At 43.9% G+C, this 22,927-nt stretch overlaps 1 protein-coding gene across 4 annotated transcripts in view; it reads left to right on the top strand.

The window, feature by feature from the left end:
* The first annotated feature begins 3,130 nt into the window (after positions 1–3,130).
* The window catches only part of Fbxw7 (F-box and WD repeat domain containing 7), a 143,286-nt gene continuing 123,489 nt past the window's right edge, over positions 3,131–22,927 (top strand). For 3 of the 4 annotated variants that reach the window (XM_085682532.2, XM_048424444.3, XM_087899431.1), the window contains exon 1: positions 3,131–4,295. The gene's annotated coding sequence lies outside the window, so the exon portion shown is untranslated. The remainder of the gene's footprint in view (positions 4,296–22,927) is intronic. The other variant, XM_087899432.1, reaches the window with a different exon arrangement.

The raw sequence follows: 22,927 nt of genomic DNA, 5'->3' as shown, positions 1-22,927 counted from the left end.
ATGAGAAAATGGAGGTTTTTGTCAGGAGTCTTTGTGAGGTGCAGAGCAATGGTGCCCACATGTAGCTAATTTGACTGCATCATGTTAGAAGAGTGACATTCTTTATTCATGTTTATATACACACTCTCAAGTACAGATTACACAGAAACTGGCGGAGATGAGATGGAATACAGATTTAAGGAATTATTTGCAATAGCATTTATAGCAGCCTCAAACTGAACTCAGATTTTCATCAGCAACAAAACGGCTAAACAAACTGTTACATATCGTTACAACAGAGAATTGTATATGCAGCAATTAAAAAAACAAATTATAGCTATATGAACAACCTGAACAAGATATGGATTACAGCACAGTTGATTCAATATGGTAAGCAAAACAGATTACATATTATCTCATTTATATACCATTCACAAGAGAGGGGGGGGAAACTAAACAATGTAACGCTTGGGGATGAACACCTGTGATAAAACAATAAAGAAAAGCAAGGAAATGATTCCACAAAGGTCTGAAAAATAGTAACTTCCAGGAGGGAAAGTTGTGTTTAGAAAGGTCATTAGTGGCTTTTGAAGGATTAGCAAAACCCCACTGATTGACCTGGATGACTTCTTACAGGGTAGTTTCTTTGATAATTACTCATAGCACACAACTGCCCTATATGTTTAAAATCCATTTCACAAAAATGTTTAAAATGAACTGATATACTATAGTGGCATTTTTAGAAATTTTTTTCAGATAAACTAGGTCATATAATCTTTGACTGTGGAAATCACTGACATGGAATAATAAAACATCAATTAGTTTCTCATACAAGCCCACTTTCAAGGGAGAAGTTACAAAACCTCTACAGAAAGTCCTTTGTCATACTTTAACCCAGCATGTAGATCTTTATGATAAACTCGTGAGCCAGGAAAAGAACCCTGCTAGCTGAAATAAGGTTTTGATCCTGATTTACGTGTTGGGAAATCTGATTTAACTGATGCATTTCTCCTCTTGATGAACAGGGAGTCTGCGGAGCTGTGAGGATATAGAACAAGCTGGAGATGTAAGAATTCCTCCTCTCCAGCAGTTGTATAAGCAGCTCTGTTCTCCTGTTACCAGGCTGGGAGGGGAGGGGAACGGATCTCATTCCCTAAGCTTAGTGGAGCTAGTATTCCTAAGGAGGTGGCTCTTCTGAGTGCCGTTCTGTCCTTAGGAATGAGGTTCTGAAGTGGAACCTTTGGCAACGAAACAGATCGGGCCTCTGACCACTGCGTGGTGCACAATTTCCTGGAAGCTTATTCTCATTTGTAGAGCTCTGATGTTTGTACTCTTTTCATTCAGAGTCCACAAAGTTAAACTCCTCTAAACTTATATTGTATTTCTTTAATTTCTGCTGTTGCCACGTCCGACTATTGCTTATTGATTGGATTCTCTGTGAGTCTTAGTTGGAAAAGGCAAGTGAATGGAACATGTTTGTAGACTGTCAAACCCAGCGCAGGGAGGGTGAGATATTTGACTCCTGGGATTTCAGGTGGAGTACAGACATCGGGTCCCTGCGCAACTTGTGAGTCTGTTCTCACCTTTGTGGCTTCCTCCTCCCTCATTTACTCACTTTTTTTTTTTTTTGCAGCCTTCGAACAAAAATGAACCCCTGATTTATTACTGTAGACATTTCTTTGATCAAATGTTTGCATGTGGTGGTGGCAACAGTGGCAAACCCTGGGCTTCCCAAATATGTGGATAGTGTATTTAGCCCAATCTTCCCAAGCGAGGCTGAAAGACGTAAAGTGCTTAAGATATCCATCACTGCAGCTTCCAGAGGAGGGACAGGGTGTCGCGGTCCAGCCGCGCAACTGTGGAATTTGTTTCCCTTCACCTTTGCTGCTGCTTTAATCTCATTCTCACACCACTAACAAGGGCAGGTTCAAGACATATTCCTGAGGATTGTGGTCCTCTTATTTTGAAAATTCTTTTACTGGAGAACCACGACTTAAATTTTACTAAAACTTATTTCCTAGAACTGAATCTGTAGGACAAACAGCTCAATCTATTTATTAATAACAGAAGGGGGGGGAGAGGGAGGGATAGACGGAGAGAGAACGCACGCGCAGAGGGTACACTTGAGTTAAGTCTCCAGACGTGGGCCAAAAATTTTTAAAGATAGTAAGAGCCACTGTGATGAACAAGATTAGCGCTCAAAAAAAAAAAAAAATCCAAGAGACAAGCAAGAATGGCTGCTAAAAGTCATTCTATTAAGACTACATCCGCTCTCCCCCCGCGAGAACGTAGGAATCCCCTCTATAATAACCCAGAGTTGGTTCGCTTTCAGTCCTCTGCTCCCCAACCCCGGCAATCCTCCTCCTTTCCCACCCACAAAAGCCTCAAGTTGCGACTCCCTCCGTGAAGCCGCATCCCTTTCCTTTCACGGCTAGAGGGTGGGGGAGTGTATTACAACTCTCAGGCTTCCACGCTGCGATGTACAAAAACACTTGCACTTCCCCCGTCGTCGCCGAGTTCCGGGACTGCGGTGCGAGAGGCATTCATTCATTCGCTCATTTTCCCCCCATCAAAACCTTCGCACCGCACCAGCACCCCACGCCGCGGGAAGGGTGGGGCGCTTGCTCCCGGGAGCAGGTGCAGCCACAGGGCTGGAGGTCAACTCTTCCACCCGTCTCGCCGTTCGAGAGCCAGCTCCGGGCCAAAATGCCTCACCTTCGGGGTGGTGCGCGCCCGAGTCCGGCCCTGGGGCCTGCGCCTCCTCCTCGTTTCCAGAGGAGCAGTCCGCACCTGCCCCGGAGGGAACGGCGACGGCGCTCGCTCTCCGCACCGCCCTCGGGTCAGGGGTAAGATCAGGCGGTAGCTTAGGCTTCGCCCGGGCTCCTCCCCTTCCTCTCTTTACTTCTGACGCGGCCGTAGAGACGGCGGCGGCGGCAGCGGCAGCAGCAGTCCCGCGGCCCGAGGCGCACCCACCCGCTTGTGGATCTCGACTTCCTCTTCCCTTGCTCCGTCATCAGCGTGCGCCGCCGCCTCTCAGGGCGGGGTGCCTGGAGCGGGGGAGAAAAGGCCGGCGGAGGAAAGGGAAGGGAGGGGGGAGGAGAGCGGTTGCTAGGCGACTTGCGTCATCGCCGGGCGCCGCTCTCCTCCCGCCCCTCTCTGGAGTGAGGCGAGAGCCCCGCACAGAGCGAGGGAGACAGCGAGCTGAGCTCCGGGCGCTGCTGCTGCCGCCGCCGCCGCCGGTGAGAGAGAGAGCGTGAGAAGCGAGTGAGCGAGCGAGCATCCAAGAGACCGAGCACCCGTGCACTGGCCGCCGCCGAGACCTTCGCCTCAGTCCGGGCCAGCGGGAGCCGCGGCCGCCGTCTGCTCCCCCCCTTACCTTCCCGGCCGGCAGCGGCTGCTGCACAAGCCGGAGCCGGAGCCCCAGCCGGAGCCCCAGCCGGAGCCGGACCCCGAGCCCGCGGCCGGGGGGCAGGGAGGCGGCTGCCGCGGGTCGGGACTGGTAGCTGCTCAGCCGGGAGAGGACGCCCGCGAGGGGCTGGGCTTTCTGCCTCGCCCCGGGGCGTGGGGCGAAGGACCCCCCAAGGTGTAGGGAGGGGGTCCCGGCCACCGCGACACATGCGGGAGCCGGGAGCGGGGGCGGCGCCGATCCGAGCCCGCCGGGTCCCCAGTTTAGCCACCGTCCGGTCCGGCCGCCCGGGGCCGTAGCATCCCTTCGGGGAGTGTATGAGCCGGGGCCCCCAGCCCAGGAGCCACCCCCGGGCCGGGGGGCGGGGACCCCGATGTGAGACGGTCGCGGCGGCGTGGTGAGCGGCCAGGGCGCCGCAGTCCTCTCCTTTCCCTCCCCTCCCCTCCCCTTCACCCCCTTTTGGGGGGCTTCTCCTTGGGCCCGCCGCCGCCCCCCTCGGCTCCTCGGCGGGACTCCGGGAGTTCTCGGCGCGCCCTCCCCGCCCCAGCCCCCCAGGGCAGCGGGGCCGGGGGGGACCCGGGGGGCCGGCCGCCGCCTCCGCCCAGAGGAAACTTTACCCAAACAAAATATCATCGAGCTTTCCGATCGTGACTGTCCCGGGACAAGTGGCCCAGGACGGGCAGAAGCTACAGCCTGCAGAGACTCAGGAAGAGGAAAAAACGGTGAGCGGGGCCACTGCCGCCGCTTCTACCCCGGCAGCGCGGAAGAGACCCGGGTGGTTGCCTGGTGGAGCGACGCTTAGCACCGCTTCTTCCTCAGTTCTGCGCCGAGCCTTTCGCAGCTGCCGCCTCAGCCCGAAGGAGGAAGGGAGTCAGTCCACATTGTCAGCGCCACCGCTCGTCTCTGAAGCGTGAGTAGACTCGGGGGAGGGGGACATTCTAGAGTGGCAAGTGGGAACCGGTGGGTGCTTGATGCTGGAGTTTGACTGTTTCTCCGGAGGGTCGACTGTAGAGACTTGCCCTTCCTGCTGGGGGGAGAGGCATCAGTTTGCATGAGTGATGGAGTTTCTCTTAGAGGAGCTGTGTCTCCAGAGTGGGCGTTTGCACCTCTCTGCACTCTGACTGGCAAGGGAAATCGAGAAAGCCCATGGACAGGTTTGTCCTGTGTCCTGTACATTTTTCCTGGCTACCGGTTGTGATCCAGCATAGTGGTTTTTGTTTCAGGGAAACTCCCATGGAATCCCACGTGGGAATCACTTGAATCAACTCTTTAAAATTTCTTTCTGAACTGTTGTTTTGAAGTTGTCCATAAGAGGAAGACCACTTTTCATTCTAGTCCACACGGGAGCTTGGTGCTCCCGACGCCTTATTTCCCGAGTCCAGAGATTCCACTGTGAGGTGGACTAGCACGTTTCAGTAGGTCAGGAGAGTCCGCGTTTCTAGGATGCGGAACTCATGGACACTGAATCTGGAGAGAGCCCTTAATGCAGCACCATTTTCTGGAAGTTCCAGCTCTTCTTTCCCAATACTCCTAATACTCTTTTCTCTTTTGCTGTCACGTATTTTCTGTGATAGCACATTTTTACCGGGGACTGATAGGCCATGCCTGAGAGTTTTCTTACTTGGCGCCAGTTGTCATTTTAGGAGAAACTTCTTACTCTTTCAAGAAAGTATTTCAGGTATTTTAAGAGTGCTTAGAAATACAGAAAAGTAATGTTTCACATATATAAGGTCAAACTGAGCTCTGTAAGGGTTAAAACATACCGTGGGATCTTGTGTAGCAAGGAGCACAGGTAGTGTAAGACCGAGAATTCTGGTCCATTCACACAACTGAATGTGGGCAGAGTCAGATGCTCTGTAGAGATGAATGGGAACCTGGGCTTGCCCATCCATCGTAATCTCTACATTTAGGATCAGATTAAATCTGAAAGTTTGTTACATTTCGCGGTGGTTGGGTCCTGTTCTCCTCCCCACTCTTTTTAAAGTAATGAGCCTGAAAGTTTATCAGTTTCTGCATTGTGTAACAATTCACTCACCTTCATCTTGCCTCCTCAGACTTCTGAGATACAGTTTAAGAAGTGCTAAAACAACCATGGGTTGTTTTCTTGCTTTCATAAACTTTGGTATTCTCTTCTGTCAGCTGTCCCAACTTTTTAAACTTAGGGTACTTTTAGCTTTTTTTCCCCCTCCATTTCTTTGATCACTTTACCTTCTTTTGGATCTTCTAGCATTTTTTGTTTTTCCTTACGCTTTGTTTTTCTCATGTTTTCATAAGACACTGTAAATTCTACTTAGTGTAAATGGGAATTGGCATGAAAATATTGACTGGTGAATGTAACTTTAGGTGTAGAATAAAACATGCTTTTGGATCTGTTAACCTTATCTTGTTACTCTGAGAAAGTCATGTATTCTGTTTTTCAGAAAAGATAATTGAGAAGCCTAGTCTTGGATACTTTGCTTTTTGGGAAGAAGGGGGATGTAAACCTGAAAATTTTACTTTGAGTGTGTATTATATCTAGTCAGTTTGTTTACTAACTTGAGGATCTGCTTTGCAAATTGGTTTTAAATTATGAAAGTACTTTATTGAACGTAAAAATAATGAAACGTTTGATACTCTCAGTCCTTGGGATACCTTTTCTTACCAATGACAGAGGCAATCCAATATAAATGTCATAAAACTGTAGGAGATGGCCCAGTGGATAAAGCTGCTTTCTGTCTAAGTCTGAGGACTTGAGTCTAATTCGGAGAACCATAGGTGGGAGGAGAAAACCGACTCTACAGAGCTGTTCTGCCTTGTGTCACTTGCACACGCGTGGCTTGTGTCATGTGCACACGCATGGCAGTGGTGGTAGTAGTAGTGGTACTAGTAGTAGTCAAATTAAACAGATGTTTTTAAAAATGTGAGGGGGGGATGTGTTATCATTATTACTCTACGATCACTGTTCGCCAGGGACTGTCATTGCACGTTCATTAGGGAAATGTTGATTTTGGACTACCCAGGAATAATCGGAGTCTCCGAGCCATATCTTGGAAGGGTTCCTCAGAAAGAAAAGAACATATACAAACAAAATATTAAAGACCTAGAGTCAGAACATGTAAAAGGTGAGGTCTAACTAGGAAGTTAGCTTGGTGGGAACCCTGCTGACTGTGGAGGGTTTCAGTGAGGGTTAGGGTAGGTGTATACTGCCTATATAGCTGCATGGTTACAGTTCATAGAAGCGTTTGAAAGCCGCTCCAGAGAGGGCTGTTTCAAGTGATTGGGAGAAATTATATTTTGGCACAAAGATATTATGCTGACTCTAGGAAACCAACATTTTTACACTATGGTGGCTGCACAGAAGGAGGCGTGAAAAAGGAAATGCTTTGGATGTTTTTTAGCTTGATGCTAGTAGTTTCTCATGAGCAAGAATTCAGAAATGGGCAGCAGCAGACTTTGCTTTGGATGTTGAATTTGGGGTTAAGAGCTGAATGTCCATCTAGTTCTTGTGTTGGCTCATTCTGTTTTTCTTTTCCTCCCTCTCTTAACTGCTTCTCACTTACTCTTTGTTTTTTGACTCTCTTGTCCCAGGCTGACCTTGAATTTGCTGTGTAGTTGAGGATGACCTTTAACTTCTAATCCTCCTGATCCTGCCTTGACTTCCGGAATGCTAAACTTACTGGTGTGTGCCACCATTTCTGGCTTATGTAGTGTCGGGAATGGAACCTAGGGCTCTGTGCATTCTAGCAGGTACTTTGCCGACTGAGCTATATCCACAGGACCCTGCCCCACGTAGCTTTCAAGACCGAAAAATAGTTTGGGTACCATGCGGCAGTGTGGGTAGAGATAGATGAGCATCGGTCTTCAAACCTTTAGGTTTCTGAGATCAATAATACTGAGTAAAGAGCCGAAAGATGAGTTTTAAGTTTGGGGGACGGGTCAGAGGTTGTTAGCTTAGGCACAGGCATAACAAGAGGAGAAGACATTCTCCAAAGAGATGCTTCGTAAGTGAGCAAAAATGGCAGCTGAAAAGATGAGCAGTCTTAAAACCTAGCCGCCCACCCAGTCTCGGGATCTAATTCTGTCTCAGAAACAGTTAGTACTCAATAGAGTGCTTAGATCCTGAGATACGTGTTCAGAAGACAGGACTTTGTTAGGGAACTTACACATAAAATGGAAAATTAGTTGCTCCAAACTCTTGTCAGGTGTTTGATACTTTCTGATATTATTATAATCTTGGTGTCCCCGCCCCCCCCCCCCCCCCCCAGTTTCTCTGTGTAGTCCTGACTGTCCTTTGCCTCCTTCGGTGATCTAGGGATGAAAAGTGTGCACCACCACAGCTCAGCCTGGTCTCCATACTGAGAGTGGGGCTGAAACTTGCTGAAGGCGAAGACTGTTTTTAGCTCTCTCATTCAGGGATAGCAGCTTGTGTCCATACAGTGGAGGGATGGCCTGTGTTGGCACAGAAGTGTTAGGGGTACTTCAGAATGTTCAGGCATCTTATGTTTACCGTTTGGTGTTGGCTTTGGCAAGGATAAAAGATAGGGAGTAGAAATACATAATCATCTTTCTATTCCTTAGCTTGAATTCAGTGCCTTCCAAAGCTACTTTGGCTTCTTAAGAGAATGTCCAGTTGGCAGAAATCCAGGAATCGATATTTTTTTAAGCAAAGAGGTAGGTCTACCCTGATGTTAGAGTGAGGAGACAGTGATTGGAATATCTGCTGTATAGTTTTTTTTTTTATACTTTCCCCATTTCTTACATGGGCAAAGATATGCTTAAGTGTTTTAAAAAGGCAACTGTTTAGCATTAACATGTTATACTAATATGGTGGGATTTCATTGTGGGGAATGGTCACATCTATATTCTTTGTTGTGGCAGTTTTGCTATTAATAAGAGAACCTTGAGGGTTTGTATCTGTATGTATCTTAGGACCAGAGGGCTCCAGAGCATGTGTGGCTTAGCAGCAGCTCATTTAAATATACTTTGAAGATGATTCTTGGAGAAGGCTTGAGGGACATGAGGAGGGGTTGGCAACCTTTCTGTGTGGGTCAGCGTGCTCTGTCACAACTTGTAGTGCCTTGCCCGCCATGTGAAAGCAGCCGTAGATGACAATGGACTGAGCTATAACTGCTGCAATGGGATCTCATGCATAAAATCAAGGAGTTGATGGTGCTAGGACTGTGGGCTGAAGTCTATAATCCCCTGGCAGAGGACAGCTAAATCTACCGGCGTATAAAGTGAGTTACATTGAACTACAAGGCCAGATTGGCCATTTTACGTGGGTTCTGTTTTCCAGATGATGTGATGCTTTGTAATGATTTGCCTTCATAGTGCTGAGAAGTATGGACTAAGAAGCAGGCATGATTCTCTCTAAATGGATCTAAAAAGATGAGACCCACGTTTAAAGATGCCATAATTGAAGTCTTAGTTTCTTTTTTGTTTCTGTGACAAAGCTTCATGATGTAGCCCCCCTCCCCACCCCCACAGCATTTAATTGTGCTTACAGTTTCAGAGGGTGAATCTGACCATCATGGTGGGTAAGCATGGCTGCAGGCAGTCATGGCACTGGAGAACTAGCTGAGAGCTCATGTATGCACGAGAGAAACTCAAAGTCCACCCAGTGGTAAACTTTCTTCAACAAGGCCACACCTCCTAGTCTTTCCAAAACAGTTTTTACCAACTGGAGACCAGGCATTCAAATATGAGCCTATGGGTTGTTCTCATTCAAATCTCCACAGCTGACACAGAGGAGATACTCGTTTTGTATTCCGGCTAAAAGAATTTGTGAAGGAGTAAGTCCTCCCACCCCTACTTGGGATTTGAACTCGGAAGCATGATGCATGTTGATCAGGCATTCTACCACTGAGCTACATCCCCAGTGGTAGGAGCTTACTTTTGAAAGGTTCTGAAAATAAATTGTAAAGCATTTGCTTTTAATATGAAATTAAAAGCATTCAAATTGTTTTAAATCAGACAAAGATGTCAAGTCAGATTCTAAGAAATGTTAAGGTTTGATGCATCCACCTCTTGAAGTCATGATCTTATTACTAAATCAGTATAAAGAATTTAGTCCAGCCAGGCCATGGTGGTCCACACCTTTAGTTCCAGCACTCCAGAGGCAGAGGCAGGCAGATCTCTATGAGTTCAAGGCCTGCCTTGTCTACAGAGTGAATTCCAGGACTGCCAGGGCTACACAGAAAGAAACCCTGACTTGAAGAGCCAAAAAGGGGGAAAATTTAGTTCAAAATTTTTTCCATTTTGTTTTTTAAGTGTTATATCTTAAACCACTTAAGTAATTTGAATGTATATTATAAACCAAATTGCTATCTTTAAGAGTAAATATATTGCAAATGTATTGCCTACAAAGGAGTAGCTATTCACTTAGTGCAAGTTTTAATGTTACAGCTAATGTTTTCTGTTAGCTTGTTTGTTGTTTTGTTTTTAGTTTTTCCTAGACAGGGTCTTGCTATGTAGCAATGTACCTGTGTAGGCTGTCCTGGAACTCACTCTGTTGGCCAGGTTGGCCGCGACACTCTCAGAGATCCACTTGCCTCTGCCTCTGGAGTGCTGGGATTAAAGGCATGCTTCACCACACCTGGCTACAACTAGCGTTAAAACAGTGTTTCCTGTGTCAGCAAACACTAATACCTGTGTCAGATGATAGTATATTTACCTGCTCTTACAAATTTTGTTTCTAGATCTCTTTTTTTGTATACTACAGCACAATTGTGATTCCTTTTCAGTTAGTTTCAAAGCTATATGTACTATAGTGGTCCCTCTGTATTATAGGAACCCTGGAGATATCAGAATCTGTGGATGTTTAAGCCTCTTACATAAAAGAAATATTTAGCGGGCCCAGTGAGGTGGCTTGCCGCCGTGCCTGAGGACCTGAGTTTCTTCCCTATAACCAACATGAGTCTCAAAAGTTGTCCTCTGACTTCCACAGTATGCATTGTTATGTGTGTCCCCCATAAATAATGTGATAAAAAGTATTTACATATAACATGTAATATAAAATATGCTATATATGCATATTTAATTTTTAATATAAACATATGCTATATATGCATCTTCCTGTATACTTTAAAATTAGCCTCTGGATTATTTGTAATACATAATACAGTATAAACATTTAACGTTTGTTATACTATATCGTGTAGGGGACCACAATAAAAAGGTCTACAAATTTACTATATTAATTTTTTCCCCCTGAATAGTTTCCATTTGTGGTTGGTTTAATCTGCAGATTAATAGAGTGTGAACTGTTCATTCTCTATGTGTAATTGATATTTTGATTTCTCTTTTTCTCTTTGAATAAAAAGCATATAGTTTTTTTTTCTTTTGTGGGGCTGTGTGTGTGTGTGTGTGTGTGTGTGTGTGTGTTTGAGACAGTCGTCCTTGCTATAATCCATTCTGGCTTTAAATTTGAGATGCTATTGCCTCAGTGTCTGGGGTGCTGCATTTATAGGTATCTACAACTATGCCTGGATTTGTTTTATCTTTTCTTTTTTTTTTTTATCTTTTCAAAGTCTTACAGTAAACATTTGGCCTTTTAAAGTGATTTTATCAATGAATGGGCAGCAAAGTTAAAAAGCCATAGGTGTTCTTCTCATGTCTGCAAGGATTCCAAATAGATAGTTTACTATGGCAATACTTAGTAGACCAAGTGAACTTTTTGGTGTATGTTCATTAGCATTGCAAATGGATGAGTAAATTTATTTTCAAATAGTGAACTCTTGCTATAATATCTTTCTGTTTTGAGACTTTTCCCGTTTAGTATAAAACCATTCTGGGAGAGGCCTGAAAAGATACAATCAGATTTTTGCTATTTTCCATGCTTCCTCACTGATAGTTTCTTGTAATACCTTTCATATCATATGCAAATGGAGTATATTTCTTAAATGAATATGATGTTTATACATATGCTAGTAATTACATGCTTATGTATAAATGTACTTAAAATTATTCCTAGGATACTTTGAGATCGTGAAATCCTTGAGAAACTATTGCGGTTCTTACTGAGCTCTGGGACAATAGAAAGATTAAAAGAAAAATTTTCTAAAATGTTCTGTAAATTTTGTAAATACTCAGTTTCTCTGACACGCTGAGCTTAGCCAGGAAACAGGAGAACCAGTGCTCTGTTGTGTGGTCTCCCTGCAGTGGGTGGAGTGCACAGGAGATCTTACTGCTCGGCTCTCATCTGCTTTTCCCCATCAGACCTAAAGCACAGCTGTGCATCAGAACCACAAGTCAGGTTCTTGTGTGGTTTGTAGCTAAGCGTATTCCCCCTGCTACTGAAAATCTGGGTGGCTTTTGGAAGGAGGTAGTTCTTTCTCACCCTCTCTGTGTATTTGTCCACCTGGTATATTGTGATGAATACCTTTTCCTATACTATATGACTGCTCTAATATTTGTAAATCTTAAAAGCTAAAATAAGGTTAACACCATTTTACCTTAGCCTTATCTCCAAGAGATCACCACTGAACACACTGTGTTTGCCTTGGGCTTTCACATCCCACAGTGCTTTTTTATTTATTTATTTATTTATTTTAAAGCCCATTTGTGTCAGCTTCCCAAGGACTGTCAGTGCTGGGAGTAGTGTAGGCCTGTGCCACCAGACTCCACTTCTCAGTACTGACAACACTGTAGGTGGCATTGCAAGGCAAGATGCTTGTTTGTTGGAAGAATGTATGTATAGTTGGTTGATGTTTTAGGTCTGCTTTTTAGGAGACGCTAAGGAGTGATAGAACTTGGCATGGTGTCCTAGGTCTGAGAATTTGCCTCACCAAAAGTATTGAGTTAATTTATAACTAACTACAACCAGTGGTTGAAAACATTCCTGGACCCAGCAACAAGTTGCTAACTAGCTCATGTCTCATTTACCTGGAACTACACATCCATACTTGGGGGCAGAAGGCCCAGTGAGATGGGGAGTGCCTTTCTTAACCTCTTGACTTTGGACAGGCCACTTCTTCAGCACCCGCTCACGGGGAAAGTGCGTTCTTCACAGGATTTGCTGTGAGTAGAAGAGAATTGAGCTGGGCCTTGGTGGCACACACCCTTAATCCCAGCACTCTGTAGACAGGTGGATCTTTGTGAGTTCAAGGACAGTCTGGTCTACAGAGATAGTTACAGGACAACTAGGGCTGTTACACAGAAAAACCCTGTCTCAAAAAAACAGAGGTGGGGGGGAACTGTGTGGAACTCATATATACGATTCACTGATGTTAATTTGCCAAGTTCCCTGTTTTTTAATGTGTGGTGTGGTATCAGGTCAGAATCAGGCATTGTTTTTGCTCAACATTTCAATGAGCCCTTGTGTTTGTTGTCTTGTTTCATAAACATCTAAAAACTGGAAAATGATAACTACTGACAGACAAGAAAGATCTTTTAAACATCGCTGGACTTTCATTTCCAAAGACACTAGTACTGAATGGAACACTTTTACTCTTTATTCTTAAATAATTAGTGTTTTTTCCTCCCCGATAGTGATGATGGTTCAGGTTGCCCATTGAGAAATCCTAGAATGCAATTCAGTTATCAGTTCTTCTCACTCTTTACTGCCTGCCTTTTTAACTCTGGAAATAGAAAGCTTTGGAGACTTGTGAAGCTGAATAGATTTATCTGTGTCAGTTATATTTCAAACTGAGATGGAAATATCTTTATTTAGGTGAACATATTATTAGTAGATACCTAATTTTTCTTCTTGTTTTCATAAAACGATTTATGTGTGTTTAATGTTCCTTAAACACAAGATAGCATTCAGAAATACTTTTTCTTCAAGTCTAGAAAAGTTGGTTTTATCAGCATATAAGTAATAAATGCTTCTTAATGGTTTTAAAAGAAGATTTATATTATTTTTAATTATGTGTATATGTGTATATGCATATATGTGGGTGTATACTTATATTGGTGGATATGCCCACTTAGGTGCAGATGTCCGGAGAAGCCAGCGGTGTCACTTGATGTGGGTGCTGGGAACCAAACTGGGGTCTTCTGCAAGAGCAGTGTCTGCTCTTGATCTCAATCCATTTCTCTAATTCCTCCAATGCTTGTGTATTTGGAAGGTCTTTATGACTTGAGAGCCATTTGGTTATGCTTTTAACTGTTTTATTTAACAGAATTACATATTTAAGTATTTAAGAACCCACAGGCCAGGTAGAAGATGGAGACATTTCTTAGCAATGATGATCTTGTTAGCTCTGGTCTTTTGCTTTATTTTCTCTTTTTTAGGCAAATTTCCTGTAGATTTTGTTGTAAATATAAAATTAGGTTAGTTTATCTGAAAGTTGATGTCTGATTAGATGGATGATTAATTTAATGAAGATCTAATTTTTAAGATTTCCAGTATTTTAGCTTTTTCTTGTTGGTAGCAATTGGAGTTAGATCTCCAGCTTTCTTTCCATTTCAGTGATTTTCAAGAAGGATCTTAGACTTAAGAGGGACCTGTCTCGATTTCTCTAAGGACTCATGTGTGCTCTTATCTGTGAATCTGCTGGTAAGATTTTTAGAATGCTTACAGGGCGTGTGGGCCCTTCTCTGTGGATCTTAAACAGGTGGGATTGTTTTCTTTGAGAAAGATAAGATTTTAATTTATTGGATTGAGAAATTTGGAGCAGGAAACAGATAATTAACTTTGTTATAAAAGTCATCCAGTAGGAGAGGAGAGGTGGAATGGAGAGGGGCAGGGGAGACGTCAGGGCAGATGAGGGAGGGCTGAGAAGCAGACTTGGGGAGTCTGTCTCCGGAAGTTTTGAGGTCAGTCTTAGAGGTTACACCCTTTGATTTCTTTGGGTCGTGGACTTGGGGTGTTACCAGTTGTTATCTGCTACTCTCTGAAATGTCGATTAGAAGATTGATTTTTGTTCATGGTTTTTCAACATCTGGATTCTTAAAACCATTGAATTTCTAATATGTATGCTTAATCATTGTGTTCCAGGGTGGGAAAGTTTCCACCATACCTGATAGGGGAAGGTCCGGACAAAGAGTCTGACCTCCACTGCTGTCCCGGATGTGCTGTGTTATTCTCTAGCCCCACATAAGAGGGAGGCTAGTAATCCTGTACGACTAAGTGAGGCAGACTTGGAGTTGATGGCCCAAGTTCCTGCTCTGCTACTTTGTGGTCTTGGGCAAATTGTTTATTCAATGAGTTTCCTGTCAAACTGTGATGATGATAATAGTACCTGGGGCTCTCAGAGGGTAATTAGGACTGAGTGGCATTCTGCATAGATGCCCCTAGCACAGCGTCTGGCTCAGCTCGGGAAATGCTAGCTGCTATGGTAATGCACAGTGCAGTAGTAAGTTATGTTTCTGTGCGGTTGCTCTCCTTTCGAAAGCTGATGTCATTTGTGATCTTTGTTCTTGAATATGTTCCTATTTTGAATATTGTCTTTTCAGTAGAAGATATTTACTGTACATCCACTGTGCCAGGCATTGATCTAAGTGAACAGAGCATAAAAATATCTGCTTGCTTGAAACTTAACCTTTGGGTTAGAGGAGGCAAGATATACACAATAGAGCAAAACAAATTAAGAATTGGGTTGGCGGACTTAGTGTGGTGGAAGCTGACGTTAATCAGACCGCTTAGTGTTTCCCCATTTGTGTTGCTGCACCTCAGTTGGGAGTACCCTGAGCACGGCACACACCCTGAGCACAGCATACACCCTGGGCACAGCGCACAGTGAACACAGCACACACCCTGAGCACAGCACACCCTGAGTACAGCACACCCTGAGCACAGCGCACACCCTGAGCACAGCACACACTGAGTACAGCACACCCTGAGCACAGCACACACTGAGTACAGCACACCCTGAGCACAGCACACACTGAGCACAGCACACACTGAGTACAGCACACCCTGAGCACAGCATACACCCTGGGCACAGCGCACACCCTGAGCACAGCACACACTGAGTACAGCACACCCTGAGCACAGCACACACTGAGCACAGCACACACTGAGTACAGCACACCCTGAGCACAGCACACACTGAGTACAGCACACCCTGGGCACAGCACACACTGAGTACAGCACACCCTGGGCACAGCATACACCCTGGGCACAGCACACCCTGAGCACAGCACACACTGAGCACAGCACACCCTGGGCACAGCACACACTGAGCACAGCGCACACTGAGCACAGCACACCCTGAGCACAGCACACCCTGGGCACAGCACACACTGAGCACAGCGCACACTGAGTACAGCACACCCTGAGCACAGTGCACCCTGAGCACAGCGCACCCCCTGAGCACAGCACACACCCTGAGCACAGCGCACACCCAGAGCACAGCACACACTGAGCACAGCGCACACCCTGAGCACAGCACACACCCTGAGCACAGCGCACACCCTGAGCACAGCGCACACACTGAGCACAGCGCACACCCTGAGCACAGCGCACACCCTGAGCACAGCGCACACCCTGAGCACAGCGCACACCCTGAGCACAGCGCACACCCAGAGCACAGCACACACTGAGCACAGTGCACAGAGCTGCCCTCTTGGTCCCCAGCTCCAGGTCTGTCTTCCTTCTGAGGCAGCCTCAAGGTGTTCATCTTTGCCTCGACTTTCCTCTTAAGCTGGCTAGCTCAGGCTTTTCCTTTTAGTCTCCTTTATTTTATTCGTGTTTTCCCTCTCCCCAGCTTCACAGCTTTGCCTTTTATCTGTCACTCTCAAGACAGTTCACAGAACCTCTCCTCATATGCACTCCATATTCAATGTGGCGCTTTCCCGTTTTGTATTTCCTCTCTTTTCATTATCTTTAACTGAAATAGTTAGCTTGATTAGTCTCATTAAGTTTTTTTCTTATATCTTCAATTAAATTGTGAACCTTTAAGGTTACAGACCACTTTTTCATTCTAAGCTGAGCTTCCTTGGGAGAAAAGGGTAAGCTTGCTGGGAGGGGTGCTGTGAATGTCTGAGAGACAAAGTAGAGAAGAGCTTCACCAGTGGTGGTTTCGCTTTCCCTTACCCGCTCTGGTTGCTGCAGCTGTGACCTTAGTGCTGAAGGGCAGTTTATCCTCTGTGGGGTTTGGGAGGCTTTACAGTTGCACTTCCATCTTTATCAGTACTTGCAGTTTTAGTCTTTTTATGTAAATGGTTAGCTTTTTATGTTCCTGTATTACTTTTAAAAAATCTCATGAAAATGTGATGATGTAATTAACAATGATTACAGAGCAGGGACTCAAGCCACGGTCGTGGGTGCAAACACAGGTGCTCACACTTACTTTGGCAAGTTCTTTCAACTGTCTGCTCAGTTTATCTGTGGTGGGGAAAATAACACCTACCTCACAGATACTCTGTTTTTAGGAAAAATGAGGATCCCAGAGCTGTATCTGGCATGTAGTAACTCATTTGTAACCGTGGAAGTGTTTCTGATGTTTACAGCTGTATGAAGGGAGAAAGGAGGGGCAGGGGTGGGGGGTGGGGAAGATGAACTAATTAACTAACTGCTGCTATTGTAATGAATACTCTTCTAATGAATAGAAGCTGATATAAACAGTATATAGGACAGTACTTAAAGCAAGATTATTTGGTCTAAAATACCAATAATGTCAGTGTTGGAGACCTTCCACTCTCATTTGCATATATTCTTTGTGTAAAATAGTTTACCAGTAAGATTCTGTATAAGAACTGGCTATTGATAAAGGTAAACTTGTATAGGACTTTTTTTTTTAAACATTTATTCTCTAAGAAAGACATAGGGAAATTAGTTGATAACACTTAATTTTTTTAAAGGTGAAAGAGCAGTTCCTCCAAAAATAATTAAAAAGTGCATGTCCTCTTCCAGAACTGGGAAAACTTCCTCTCTTTCTAGCAGATTTACTAATTTTTCACGTGGTAACCTGTTCATGTAAAAGTTATTGAGAACTGAGGGCTTGTGAGATACGAATGCCAGGATGTGTGTTTTGTAAGTGACACGTTCATTAAAAGGAAGCGCACACATTGAGGTGAAGAAAATCGTCTGCTGGGAACCTGGACTGTGTGTTCTCTCCTCTTGTTTCATTACTTACCAAGCCAAGGAGTTATTAATGTAGGAACTTGCTTTCCTATCTGTCTTCTCTTTTTAATTTTTTAATCATTGTTTACAATTATATCTTGCTGTTCTCTGACGTTTTAGGTTTTTTGCTTTTGTTCTTTCTATTTTCACCTCTGTGGACTCTTGGCCGGTAGCCTGTCTAGTACAGACCCTAACTAGCTGCATGCAGATTTCCCTTTACTGCCCAGGTCCTGGGAGTTAAGCCCTACCCTCCTCCAGTGAGAACGGGAAGAACAGATTTTCTCTTGGACGTGGTACTGCTTGTGTACTAACTGGTGATAATCAAGGAAGTAGTCACATCATTTTCAATTTGTCATTTGTATACAGAAGACTGGCTGTGTGTCCAGGTATACAAACTGTGGAAATGTTATGATTGCTTGCACATGTACATGTGTGTGTGCAGCTGTCCCTCAGCATTGGTCCCAGAACCCCCTCCCCCCTGCTATCTGTAGCAGAGCTTATAAGCAGCTGTATCACCCTGGCTACTCGTCTCTAACTATAGTAACAGCTAATAATTATTGCTAGCTAATACAATACAAAGGTGATGTAAACAATTGTTAAACCCTGTGTTCAGGACAAGGAAAATGTGTGTATTCAGTTACACAACAGTTTTTCTTTGTGTGTGTCCATACTCATGCAGTTTGCACATAGTTGTGTGTTAGGACGTGTGTGTGGAGATCAGAGGTTGACATCTGGTATGTCCTACTGTGTTCTTTGCTTGACTTTTTGAGGCAAGTCTGCCCATGAACCTGGAACTCACCAGCGGTGATAGTCTGGGCGGCCACTGTGTTCTAGGGATCCATCTGTCTCTGGCATCCTGGTGTTGAGCTTAGTGGCTGGATTTAACCTTCTTCCTGGTGTCTGAACTCAGATCGTCATACTTGCAGAGCCAGCTGTTTACTGCTTGAGCATTCCTCAGCTCCAACAAGCACTTTCTGCATTTTTATTTCTATCTCTAATGTTTTGATCTTGAGTTCAGCTGAGGATGTTGCATCTGTGGATGTGGAGTTCACAGGTTCAGAGGGCAGACCGGACGGATGTGTGTATTCATCTCTGCACCTGGTAGTTCTCTGCCTGGAGACTTCTTTCTTCTTTTAGGACCCCACTTAAAGATTGTCCGAGGAAACATGTCTTGATTATTGATTATTGTTAAGTAGAGTTAGTAGGTTTTTACTTTCAGTGTCTGATGTGATTTTCTGTTTTTCTCTTTACTTTCTTTGAAGGTAGAGGCTATGTCTTATTTACTTTGTGTAAATTTCTTCTCCCCCAAATGCTTTAACATTCCTGCTGCATGGTTGTGGTATATGGTATATGAACAAAGACTGGAAGAGAACAAAACAGGAGATGTTTTCAGTAATCTCTAAGACTGTAAGCTTTGTTATGTTACGTGTAAACCCAGATGTTTAGTAGTGCGTCTCAGAGGTATTCTGCAAATCCTTAGGGAGTAAATTAGAAGCAAATTTTATATTAATTTTTTTGTTTAATTTACACCTGTGTGTGTATGTGTGTGTGTGTGTGTCTGTCTGTGTATGCAACATGTATGCAAGTGCCTGTGAAGGCCAGAAGAGGGCATCCAGTCCTATGGAGCTGGAGTTAACAGATGGTTGTGAGCCATCCAACATGGGTATTGGGAACTAAACCTGGGATGTCGGCAGGAGCAGCCAACACTTTTAACCACTGAGCCATCTCTACAGTCCAAGAAACAAGTTTTCATAGTTGATAGTTTTAATGCACTTTCTTCCTCCCTCATTTCTAAGAAACAGCTAGAGCTAAAACAGCTTTGCACAGCTGGGAGAGCCCTGCTTCACACTGGGAGAGCCCTGCTTCACACTGGGAGAGCCCTGCTTCACACTGGGAGAGCCCTGATTCACACTGGGAGAGCCCTGCTTCACACTGGCCTCTCCTGATTCAGCCCTGGGTATAGATATGTAAAATATATATACAAATTAAATCATTTACTGGCAGTAGGTAAAATTTAAAGCAATTATTTTGGTTATATCATTTATTAAAGACAAAGCAAATTTACAGACTAATATGATAGAAATGCTTGCTAATTTTTACATAAAGAATTAATCTTAGTTGAATATTTGATATACAGGGTATAGACATTTTTAGTATTTTTCCAGAGTTGATTGATATTTTGAGTTTATAATTGTTAGTGCTGAAAATGTTGCTTTGCTTAATTGTGTAGTATAAATGGCAGTAGTGTGTTTAGGGCAATTTCAGAAATTGTTGGAATTTTTGTTCTAATTTTAAGCCAAAATTCACTGAATAATTTTTTGAAATGAAACTTGAGCGAGCAATTTGTTTTTCAAAGCAAACATTCTAATACAATATAATTAAGAGATACACTAATTTGATACTTGCATTCCGAGAAATACTGGTAGGAATATATTAAAAGTCTCTGTTTTCCATGACTAAACCATTGTGTTTCTTTAAGGGCAGGAAACTTTTTATGGACAGTAAAAACACAGCATGTCACAGTGATCTCAAATCTGACCCAACACATTTTAGGCAGTGTGGGTTTGTGCATGGAATGGTGTGCACAGTGTGAAGTGCTTGTGTGTTCAGAGCCAACCCTTTGCTGAGGTCACCTGGTTCAGGGGGCACACGCTACTCAGAGTCATTCACATCTGATTTTAAAGTAACTTTCAGACAGTGCATGTTCAGAAACTTAACATTGCCAAATTTCTCATGACCTCCACACTGAGCTATGTGACCCTGATGAGATAATGACCCACAGTTTAAGAAATGTCGATCTAAAATGGGCTGCAAGATGATTTTGATTGATTGCTTTCTTTATTCACGGTGTTGTGTTTGAACGTTGTCCTATTAGTCTTATATTACATACGGGCTGTGATTAAATAATAATGTTCAACAAAACTTAGAGCAAAACCTAATGAATATATATTTTCAGTTATTGCCCACAGCTGAGGCATCTGAGGCTTGGAAGAAGGCAGAGCTCAGTTGGAAGTGAGGAAGTTGCCACTATGCCCCTTTTTCTTTTAGTGATTGATTTTAGCCTCAGACTTACCCAAGGTATTTAGAGATAATTAGCTAGAAGGGAGAATTGTGTGACTCTAGGAGATAAAGCATATAGATTTGATCATGTGGTAAGTGAATAATTAGATATTTGTCGTCATGGCCATCATTATCCTTAGGGAATGTGTGCTGTGTGTCTGTCATTGTGCTGAAGACTTCCACGTACACTGTTTATAGTTTATTTCTCACTTTGCCACATGTTCTAGAGGAAGCGGGTTGAGAGAATTGAACTGAGGCTAGGAATTTGAACTCAGGAAACTGTGTGTTATATGGTAAGTTGTACTATCATAGGAGAAGAAATGTTAGGATGTCGTTCTGTCGAAAGGGTGATGACAGGCTGGTAGAAAAGCTGCTCCCAGGTGTGTGCCCCTTTCCAAGCTGAGAAATTGAAGCTGTGTTTGAATGGCTTTACATAGGCCATGGTTCTCAGTCACTTTTAGACCAGGTGTCCGAGACACTGCCCTTCACTTGTAGGAGTTCATTAAGGTGGACAGGGCTTTGGGTTCCACACCTACCACTGCCAAAATAGGGGTGGAGGGAAGGGGCTTCTGTCAGTTTTATACTCAGCATTTTTTAAAGTTTTAATTAGTTAATTAGGGCAAGATTGCAGGTAGTCTGGGCTGACCTTGAACTCTTGGTTCTTCTGCCTCCGGCTGACTGCTGCTGGGATTCCAGGTACTGCTGGCATCCTCGGAGGAGAAGAATTATTGTTGGATGTGTGTGAAGCATAGCAGAAATTTGAGAATTAATACTTGTTAATCTCTTGATTAAGTGGTTCTGTGGACTATTTCCCTAATGCAATTTCTTTTTGATCATTCAAACAATGTCACTTTTTTCTTGGTCTAGAATAAGTCCATACTCGGTGCATTATGGATTCTTTCATTTAAGAAGTACTTCTGATGTCTGTACTACTTTATATGTTTATATGTTTGAGATTTAAAAGTTTCACATTTTAATTTTCTTACCTTACAGAGAGTTAAGCTTAACATTGGTTTTTAAATGTTTTATTTGCTTATTTATTTCAGTAGTGGAAATGAGACCAAGGGCCCTGCACATGTTAGCCAGGCAGTCCTCTACTTTTTAGAAAGTAGTGTTGCATATGCTTAAACTTTGCCTATATGAGAATTTGAAACTCTGTGCTTTTATAGAATTTTATCAGAGGTGTAAGAGTAGAGTCCTTGTTTAACGTTCCATTAAAGATTAAAAAGTACCGAAATGGAAATGGGGGTGTGTGGAGAGATGATGCCACAGACAAGCGCTTCCGTATGTACGGCTCCTCACCCCGGCTCATAACCTCCTGTAACTGGTCCTGGGGCACCGACACTCATGTGCTTCTCTGCCACACACACACAAAAATAAAATAAATACTTTTGGGGAAGAAAGCCCAAATTGAGGCCTGAAATTCTCAGTTGCTTCCAGATAGGACAACCTGAAGTTTAGTCTCTGCAGCTAAACTGACAACACAAGTTGTCCTCTGACCTCCGCACGCACGCCGTGACACGTGTATAACAAACACACAAACATATGTGCACATACACAACAACAAGAAGTAATGCGTAAACAAGGCTGAATTCCGCTGATGGAAACTAGGGGTTGGAACAAAGAGAATCAGAGTCTTGAGCTCTTCTTGTCCCCGAACATTCTTGGATTAGTCACGTTAGATCTCAAAATTAGTTTTTCTTACCGTTTGTTGATTCTTGTATGGGTGGATGAGAACCGAGCCTGCTCTCTCTTCCCCACCCTCTTCTTTCCCTTTCCCCTCTCTTTGTGCCTCTCTCCTCCTTGTCCCTCGCCCTCATCTGCTTAGGAAGGCAGATGGGTGCACACCACGTTCATAGTCTTGTTTGTGCTCACAGTTGATGGAGGAAATGCGGCCTGACAAGCTACAAAGACTTTCTTAAACTAGGGAAGCTGAATTAGTCACTTATGGTGACGTGATAATATTAGAGTTTGATTTAGTGATGAAGAGGAGCAGCATTAAAGAGAAATTAGCCGTATTTCCTAAAATCTGCTTTTTAGTGCTGCATAAACAGTGGTTCCAAACTCAGCAGCTGACAGCCTCGCTAGAAACCGGGGTCTGCCCAGCTGGTGAGGGAAGTTCAGGATCGTCTGCCTCTTGTCTCTTCCTGACGCTCTGGCTTATCTTGTAGGCTTAGTAGTGGGCAGAATTATGGTTGTTGACAGATGTCCCTGTTTTCTTGCTAGCTGTCAGCCTGGGGTCCTTCTGAGTTCCTCAGAGGCCTGTCTGTGTTTCTGCCTCCTGACCCTTCCAGCAGTGTGAAGTTCAGTCGAAACTCAGTGGTAGAATCTGCTCCCCCCACATCTGCACACGTGCACAGGGATGGGATATTGCCCCTCAGATTTGCTTGTTTGCTGTTGTTCCCTGTGCACTTTCAGTCAACTTTACTGGCGTTTAGTTTATATGAAATGAGCTCATCTACTTAAACTGTGTGATCTGAAGAGTTTTGACAAGT

This window comes from Myodes glareolus, chromosome 20, assembly GCF_982192425.1.
Source record: "Myodes glareolus chromosome 20, mMyoGla1.1, whole genome shotgun sequence".
NCBI lineage: Eukaryota > Metazoa > Chordata > Mammalia > Rodentia > Cricetidae > Myodes > Myodes glareolus.
Note: the sequence above shows the minus strand (reverse complement) of the source record. Positions and strands in the feature narration are given on the sequence as shown.